Here is a 10,392-nt window from a genome sequence, read left to right as displayed (position 1 = left end):
AGGTGTGCTGTAGCAGGTAGTAGGTCACAGTCATCCATCAGTGTGTAGACAACATTAGGTAGACAGCTTCAATTTCTTTTTTTTTTTCCCCTGACCTATTAGTTGGAGACTTCGGTAGCCTTTTACATTCCTAACATAATGGAAAGAGACAAGCAAGACATTCAACCTAAAAAAAATAAATAATGATAATAGTCAAAATATTCAAGGACAATAGAGGAAATAGTTCTGATTTGAATTCCTAGAAAAGCACTGGAACAAATTACTAATTCTATGTGAAAATGCAGCAAGCAGCCAAGACACAAGCAATCACCACCACCAACTCACTGAAAATCACATAAAAAAAAACCTAGCTTTCAATGCATTATCTTTCTGGGATGTAAAATCTAAGAGTGGATTTTATTTTCATGTCTTCGTAATATTACCCAAATGCCACTACTATTTCTGATGTGCAAGTCAGGACAGCTGTCTCTCCAGCCACAGGATCTTGACAAAGCCCTTCTTCTGCCTCCTTGTTGTTATGGCACACTGCCTGGAAGCCAAGTGATGCTCATAGGAGGGGCTCTGCCTTCCGACTTTTCAAGCCGTTCTCCATCCTACCACGACCCTTCACTCACTTTAGAAGATGGTTGTGGCTTTCCCCAAATTCAGCAGGGTTTGGAAAGGGGAAATAATCGGTCACTGTGGGGAACAGCCCAACCTCAAAGGTCTTCTGGACAGTGATGGTGTAATAATGTGTCATGAAATGAAATCTCTTTGATACTCATCTTTATTTATTTTACACTGTCATGGTTGGGATAAACAGAGGAGTAAAGCAGCAAACCAGCTCCCTGCTGCTGCACTGGCTCCACAAGGTTTTTCTTTAAACTGCACGGTTAGAGTAAGATTTATATGGTGTCTGGTGTTCACAAACACCAGATGAACATGCACACTCTGTGTGCACATGAAAGCGTACCGCAGTGACATCCAGAGTTGCTTTAAAAATAATTATCTGCATTAGTCATGGGGCTGAGCGAGGAATATTTTCATGAAGGCAGAGCTGTCAGCCTCAATCCACACGCAGCCGAGCGTGGGGAGGTGCAGGCAGAGAGCTGATCTATTAAATCAGCTGATAAATACCTTACATCACTCAGCATGAAGCATGAAACGGTGAGCTATACAGCATATGTGAATTATCTTCTGATTTCATTAGGTGGAAGCCTGTGGTACGTTGTTACTGGTAGGTCAGCAAAGCTTGTCCAGTGCTGCATAGTTAAGCAGGAGAATTCAGCTTCTCCTTTTGGTGCCACAGGTCTTCAAGAGACTGCTGCAACCTTTTGTACTAAAACATTTGTACTGAAAAAAATATGTACATGAGCTGTTGGAAATAAATACCTCCTCCTTCAAGTTTCGCCAGCTTTTCCCTCATGTAGATTAAAGTCTCTTAAGCTAAAAAATCCACTACAGCTGCCACAAATGAAATACTGCAACAAAAGGCACATCTGATATTTCTGATCACTTCAGAAAAACCTTCAAGAAAAGCTCCACCTAACCAGCTAACCTGTAGTGACTTTTCTCTACTGGGAAAGGCCCAAAAAACCCAAAGGCCCCCTGGGTTGTACCCAGTATCAGGAGGCACAGTGAAGTGGCAGGTGGCATCAGTTACAATAAGGGACATACAGATCAGAGGAAGACAGGGACATGTGGAAGCTATGGTCCAGAAATCCAGCTACTTGCAAATTATCAAAAGGCAGAAAACCATTGGTTAGGTTCTTCTTCTCTTAACCATCCCCATGTCATTACCTTGGCCCAGCGGACCAACTTCCTCACTTCTCAACAAAACCAAGCCTTAAAATGGACAACCATCAGTCACTGTAAAACCCAAACTGGTCTCAGATTTCCAATTGCTCCACCCCCAATACATAAGAGAAAACCAGCCAACCTTTTCAACCAAAGCTCTGAATTATTCCTTTTTCCTTTAGCAACCACCTACAACACACTTACAGAGCTGGTGGCTGCACTGCAGACGCCATCTGTTCCAGCACAACAGCGACTCACCCACTTCTGCCCACTCGCCAGGACCAGAATTTAGCACTGCATGCTGCATGTGCAGGGGAGGCACATGTGTTGCAAGAGACAGAGGAGAACAACCAGGATAAGGAAGGGATGGCCATTGCTAGTGTTGGGAGGGTGCTGAGTGAGCCATGCTTAAAAAGCATTCATTGTGGAAGAATGAATTTCACTGTTTTGTGAATTGCTTTGTCCTCATGCAGTCCCCCAAACCTACTCACTCACCACCAGCTGTAAGCAGTAATGCAGTTGGCTTTATTATGAACCTTCTCCAGCACAGAATCCCCGAAACATTTTTCCACAAGTAGAACAAGCGTAAGCACATCTGGAAGCAGGCATCGGCCCTGGCCTCACCTGTCACACACAGAGAACCAGAACTTACCTTTAAAGTTCAAATCCCCTACCTGCCACCTCTGCTGGGAATAACTGCTCTGTACCTCACCTTACCCCCTTGAGAATGGATTTAAATAAGTGCATCTCACACTATGGTAAATCAAACTTTTCTTGGCAACAAGATATTCACAGTACTATATTCACTGGGAGGTTATATAAGAATGTGTTCTCTTCTGTAAAATTTCAGCTATTAGCTTCTGCGGAAGAGGATAAACATACAGTGAAAAAGGAAAATGAAAATGATGTATTGGAAAAATATTTCTTTTTGGTACAAACAAATAATTGGCACAGTTCCACCAATGCCCTATTTCCATGAAGCAAGAACACAGCAGGAGCAAATTTTTACACAGGGTTTCAAATGTCTTTTTTCATAAAGCACTCTGCACTACGTGGAATGCCTCTCAAGGCACAGTGCCAACGCCTTGCTTCCAGTTTCTATGACTTCTTTCTTGCTGTACTTGGATAAGCCAGGTTCCAAACAATACTGTTCCCACTGTTGGTGCTTGGGCACTTCAGAAACCCTCCCAGTTCACGTGGTTCAGCTTCTGCTCATATCTCCTAACAGTTTTGGGGATTGCTTCTGATGAAGGAGGAAAGCTTCACTTGTTTTCTTACTTAGCATGATCAAGAGAAGCATATCGTATACCTGCTTCACAATATCCCATTGTCTGATTGACTGTGCATGAACACAATGTTTTGTTTCTGCTCTGAGCCTGCTTGAAAATCCTTTGGAAATGGGATTGCATTTAGTAGCTATTTGCACTGCATGCAACACCCTAGCTGTATCAGATATACTTGAGCAATAACTGGTTTAAGGAAACAAGATGTGATACAATGCGATTTAAACAGATAAGTCTGTTTAAATATATGCAGAATGCAATGATGGCTACAAAATGCATTTTGTTTTCCCTGCTCTTTGCCATCTAAACTCCCTCAAATTCCAGGAAATTCTCTTGTTTAATTGATAAGCCTTAGCAAAGACCTCAATCTAAATAACTATGTTGCAATGGAAAAAAAAAAACACAAAACCCAAACATCACAGACATCAAGGAAGTAATACTCAGTGTTAATTGGATAAATAAATATCTGCATATATTACAGGAATCTGCAAAAGTAAACACTATGCATATAAATAACAAAATCAAGTGATATGTGGATTTTTGCCAATACCTTGGATAACATTTTTACCTTAGTACAAACATTACAGTGGCATGGATGAAGAAAGCACTCATCATACATTATTTATATTACTTCTATTGCTACCTTGACTACAGACCTCTTCTGTATTCTGTGTTTGAAAAGTTGAAGTGAATGTATGTCTGCTCTGCTTTATCTGGATTTACTTTTTTCCCTACTCACATACTCAGCGATACATGCTATTATTTTTATACATATATATGCACACACACATTTACACATCCACTTCCTACCCACTTAATAGAGAACAAGTCAGCATGTGGAAGCAATACAACTGAAGGCATGAAGATTTCTCTGTAATAGGAGTTGCTAAGGCAAGTTTCTTGGTTACACAACTCAGGAATGGTTTTCCCATGGTTTTGACCAGGTTTGAGCACTCATTGATGCCTCTGTTAGGCTGAGTAATAGAAAAACAACATGGCTTGTGCCAAGCTACAAAACAACAGCTGGCATTACAGAAGGGAAGAAACCTTTCCACCCTAAAGGGAGCTCAGACCTGCTGTGGCACCCCTGTCATAGGGACTGCAACTCAGTTCCTTGTTTTCCTCTGAGTAAACATCTGAGAGAAACTGAAAGGAGGAGTTCCCTGCAAATTATCATCCAGCTGCACCCACAGAAGGCTCAGTCATGCTCTGGTCCTGCAGGCTTTGTGTGTAGCATCTAGGCTGTGTTCAGAACTAACTTGTCAATTCTTTCTTTCCCTCGGTTCCAGCTCTGGAATCACACAGAAATGTGAAGACTCTCCTTCGTCTTAAACATCCTCCAAAAGACTCCTCCCCATCCTACTCTGCTAAAAGTTGTGAAGACATCTGTCTGTAAGCTTTCATATGGATCTTCAGCAAAACCACTATCTTGTTACAGCTTGTTCTGCATCTATGAGAGATTCGAGCCCGCGTCAATATCCTATGTCCTCAGTGCCCAGATGGGTGCTTTTGGCCTTGCTCTTTCTTTCACCAAGATTTCACTGAATTCATAGCTTCATCAGGATCATTCTGAAGGAATAATGGCCTCAAGCATAAAGAGACTAATTAGTAGGCAGAGGCATCTCTTGTCAATTGCAAGAAGTGCTTGCTAACAGCTATCCCAGTTCTTAACCAAAGCCCAAACAAATTTTAGTGCTCCATCCATCTGCCAGTGTCGGTTTCAATTTTCAGTGTGTTTTCCAGTTTGAACTCTAAAAACTTTTGGTTTTAGTACACACACATAAAGAAATAATTCAAGAACAATACCACTGGGCTCTGCTTTGTTGTGAAAACATGATGATAACTCTGGAGCACCAGCAGGTGCGAAACATACAGCAACTCACACGGCCCTGGGAGTAGGCAAGGGACTGGAAATCCCAAAGGGAAGGGCAGCCTGCACATTTTATTTTTCGCTGCTACGTATAAAATGTACAAACAGTTGTGTATGTGGCCTTACATGTCATGAGTACAAAGCTCCAGTGGTCTAATTAGTCAAGGCAATTCTCCTTTATTAGAAGTGTTGAAAGCAGAACATCCCTCTGAGTGTTAGGCTTACTTGGTTGCATTACTTCCCCAGCAAGCTCTTTATGAAAAATTACACACTATCTATACAGAGCAGACAATTCCCATACAGGCTTGCTTGCTGAGATAAAATTCAAGCTGCAGCCATGCGTGATTTTTTTTTTTAAAGGAATTAGACAGGTCACAAACCTTTTCATGCAACTCTTAATGATTCCTTGAATAAAGTCACAGCAAAACCACACAGCCAAAAATGCTTTACTTCACCATCACAATGCTTTATTTAACCAAGGAGCACGAAATGGCTGTAATGTCCTTGTCCAAAACAGTTCCAAATCCCAAAGAAACTACTTAAATCATTAATCAATATTTTATTCTTCTAGAAATAATAATAATAATAATAATAATAAAAGAATGATACATTCATCTCAGCAGGTGTCTATATCTTTAACAATAAATTAACCTTTGTAATGTCAACATAAATTTACATTCCAAATGATTTAAAATAAAAGCACAACTTGGGACACAAAATAAACTCTTGCCTTACCCTCCAATATATCAAATACATTCTCTTACTCCTTCAATGCACTGGCACCTAAGGTCTCAAGAGAAACTAAAGAGTAGTATAAAACCATAACCAACCAAAAAGATACATAAAACAGACATATCACTGAATGGATATTATCTCCCAAGGTTTTTCTACATCTCTGACAAAAACAATAACTGAACATACACAGAAAGACAAACTTTGCAATGATAACAGTGGGATCTTTTCCAAAGAAAAGCTTGGAAGCTTCCAAAACTTCCAAGAAACTGCTTTGGTTTTCTCAAATGTTATGTAATTTACTCCAGTACTATTAAGTGTGTTTTCCTCTCAGTTGCAATGAAGGTCACCTTTAAACAGTACCTCATTTGTTATTATGAATGCCCAACGATTTCTAGCCTTGATAGGACTGTCCTCTTAATTTATCTAGCACCTCTCTATTAAGGTCACAGATTGAAGTGTGAAAACCTCCATAAATTATGTTTAGAACTCACTGCAAAGGGTTCTGGAATATAAGCATTGATACTTATCATTTAGTTCTCAAAATCCAGATTTAAAATATATTTGAGCACATGTACCAATTCCCCACCTAATTTCTACATACAGTAACTTAATTTCTATTAAAAATTAGGGGAGCACCAGTTATGCCAGATTTTCTTGCATGTATGCTAAGTTCTGAATTAAAAGGGCACTGATGAAGAATAACTCAACCTACCACACTACACTACCACCTAATTAAGGTAAATGAAACCCACAAAGAACTAACACCACTGGGTTGACATTTTTCTTTCTCTCCACCTCAGAGGGAGAAAAGAGTTGACTGATACTGCAAAGCTGACAGTAAGATCACATGCAATAACAGGACCACTCAGGTAAGATAATGCAGCACAACACCACAAAGGTCAAAACAGGTTGCTGATATACTGAGCGGAGATTTTGTCATGTGCCCCGAGAAAGGAGGAAAGAAGTCCTTCCCCCTTCCATCCCACAACAAAGATTTAGGAAGCAGGATAGCAACCAACCCTCTATAGGAAGTTGAAAAATTAATCAGGTGGTTGGGTTAGTGCTGATTTTTCCATGCTTTAGTGGCAATATTGCTTGCTATTTGAGAACTAGTTTGGTTTATGCCTACCTAAAATGAACTCACAGGAAATAAGGATGCTCCCTTCAATCATTTTTTTTTTTTTTAAGTATGTTTGTTTTGTATGGATTTTAGTAAATAGGCTTATCTTTTTACTGGAAAAAAAAAACAACAAAAAAAAACAAACAAAAACAGGAGGGTGCCCTGATGCTTGAAGAGCAAGCTACAAAGACTTCCTATTAGGAAACAATCATTCAGTAGAAAGCTGATAGGAAGATGACGACAGACTGATTTCAGTTGGTAACTGATGGTAGGCAATGGCTCTAACTGATCTAGCAAAGCTTATTTCTGTTAGCACATGTGGCAACCTCACTAGTGACCCTCCTCCATTTGAGCTCCATGTACATGACAGAAAAAACACTAAATGAAAGCAGCCAAAATTATTTTTGGAAGAAAAAGATTTCAGTTTCCTTTAATGTTATTTAAAATCACAGAGCAGTAAGTGAGGAATAAATTCATCTTATAATTCTTCTCTGGGTCAGTATGACAAAAAATGAAATCCCACCAAATGCAGGGTACTTTTTTTTTTTTTTTTTTTACTGAAGCAACAGTTCCAAGAGAACATAGAAAAGCACTCCACATGGGGGGGAAAACAAAACCCAACATTTTCCACTCTTACCTTACCCATTAAAACATTTTCTTCCTTACAAACTTTTTTTTTTTTTTTTTTTTTTTTTTTAAATAAAAACATTACCAATGTAGAAGAAAACATTTCCTACATGGTCTTTCAAACTACGTTTACCATTTCCATCAGTGTTACACAGCACTGTTCAAATTCCTCAGGGAGGAGCTGAGCTCAGGCAGGTCCCAGTGCCACACAGCACCTTCAGCAGGCACAGGTAATGTTGCTTCATAAGCAACAGCGACGTCCTTGGGGCTGTCTATGACAGAGCCTGCTTTACAGCTGTGGGAAACCTGAAAGTATCTGATAAGGTACAATGACAAATCATGAAATCACGTCATGAAAGCCAAGAAAAAAGAAACTGAGCAACTAACACTAAACTGAAGTGTTTCATGAAAATAAATGTTTGAATATTTCAAAAAATTCACTGAAGACTCATAAACTGCAGCTAAGCTCAAAAGAGCACACAGACTCTTATCCAAGTAGTTTGCAACAAAAGGTCTAAAAAAGCCCATCCTGCTCCCAATTCCCAGAGTCACATCTCAAGATGAACGTGACGATTTTTATTTCTTTATTTATTTTGAAGTCAACAGCTAAAGGTATCTTAACTGTAGCGTCAGTGGTCACAATTGTGTTTTTTCCATTATATTCTTGGCCCTCAATTGCTGCCCTTTACCAATGAATGAATCAGAACTAGACTGTGAAGGAGGTAAGTTGGAAAATGAATAAATCTATCAAAACCACCTGCTCATTATTTCTTTGTAGTAGGAGAAATTTCTTTTTGCCTTAAGACAAGTTGCGGTGACTGTGGATACTATTGTTTGAAGCTTGTACAGCTACTGAACAATGGAAACAAAGTATGTTAAAGCACACTAAAACTAAACCACATTGCATTAAATTGCTATATTTAAACTGTTAATATAATGCTATTGTTAAAACAGACAGTCATCTGAGATGGCTCAACACTATCAGTGTCAGAAATTAAATGCAAGAAAATCCATTTAATCAAAACATTATGTTTTATATAATAAATTAATCATTCACTTGGCTTTCAACTGCCTTTGAACAAAGTGTTTCATGACACAGCTTTACCTTCTATACAGTTTCAATTCATAAATGCTTTTAACCAAGTAGACTAATTGCACCTTACCAACTGAAACATAAATACTTCCCAGTGCAAGCTCTGGAAAGGATTCATGTGACTGAATAAAATAAATTTGTTCTTAAATGCTACATTTAAAGATGCGACAATAAAGCTGTTATCAGTGAAATAACTGCGTTTAAAATGTTAATTACCAAAAAATGAACCGCATATGCCTATTTTCCACATTTTCAATCAGTAGATCATTTACACATTGAGTCTGAAACAGAAGAGCAGTATCTGGAAGGAAGAAATTGTATTGTAAAACAGTATTATGCTAGTAATAAAGTAAATGTATGATTCCATACACATTTTAGAGCTACAGTGCTTTACATTTTTTATTTAACCAAGTATTGCATAGTAGAAAAGGAAGGGAAAAAAGAAAACCAACTGCTGAAAAGAAGTTGTATTAAAAGATATTGCTGATCTTCTGGGTATACTGTGAGTGCTTATAACTTAGTACCAATGCCTAAAGACAAGGTTACAGAGAGCAAAACCCTGGATTGTAATAGGTGTTTTTTTTTTTTTTTTTTTTTTGTGCAGAACCCCACAGCCATGTAAAGTTTGGTTGTATTTTAATGACTCATGTTTCTTTTATCCCAATACACAAAAGGCATTCGTGGTTTATGGCACCATTTTTCTCATTTTCAATACAAAGTAAGACTCTCCCACTTCTGTCTCAGAAGTATTCTCTTGTAATATTTTTGGAAGATGCTCTGAATTAGGCATCTTAATTACTTCTGTATCAAATATAAAACCAGTAGTAAATATCTGCTTACTTCCAAGGAAATAATGTCACTGCATTTCATATTGGTGAAAACCTCCAGGGTTTTCTTTCTTCGTCCTCCACAATGTTAGAAACTTGGAACGCCCATTTTTATGCTAACACAAGCAGAGGAGAAATATAAGGTTAAAACATTTAGGAGGGCTATACAGAATCCTGACTACAGGGCACTTTCTGCTATTTGTCCATTGTGTGGCAGTTAAACATTTTGTGTTAGGAGTTTTAACTCTTACAAGAAAAATCAAGCAACTCTGTTCCTTTTTAATTTCCTAAGGCTTGTGGAAACAACAGCCAGCAGTAAGATCATGTTTCCATAATTATGCTTTTGTTGCCAGATCAAATCTAAGGCATAAATCATTCAGTGCGAAGTCATCAGCACGGTACAGACAGAAGACAAAAACCTCTTCATGCTCCCATAAAGACCCAACAGGTACATGTGCAAAACCCAGCAAGACTGAAATAAAGATGGACACAACGTACAGGACAACTGTGTAGTTAATATTATCTCTATGGTTTAACAAAAAAAAAAATAAATCAAGTATTACACAGATTACTGTTTTTATAGCTTTAAGAGGAGCAGCAGTGGCCAGCAATTTCACACAAGTTATTAAAATCCAAATAATAGCATAGGAATGCTATTACTAAAGCCATCTAACTTTATCAGAACAAGAGCAGCACTCGTCACAATATGACAATGGTCATGTAAAAACACACATACTAATGCAAGTCATGCATCTTGAGACTGGAGTTATATAAGTTATATACTGAAGAAATTTACTATGTTTTGGTAAATACATTTTCAACATGAAGAAACATAAATAGTGGTAGGAATTGGTCACTAACCTTGAACACAAATGGTAATCAAGGACTGCTATTAAAGAAACAAATGTCACAAAGATTCTCTAAATATTTTCTATTTATTCTCTTTTTTTTTTTCTTTCCTTTGTGCCTTTTTCACTTGACAAAGTCACACAAACTGCAAGCAATGACTTTGAGATCTAGGCACAGCATAACTTCAAAGCAAGATATTTTAACAGAAAGGC

The sequence above is a fragment of the Tetrao urogallus genome (assembly GCF_951394365.1).
Source record: "Tetrao urogallus genome assembly, chromosome: 3".
NCBI classification, from domain to species: domain Eukaryota; kingdom Metazoa; phylum Chordata; class Aves; order Galliformes; family Phasianidae; genus Tetrao; species Tetrao urogallus.
Note: the sequence above shows the minus strand (reverse complement) of the source record.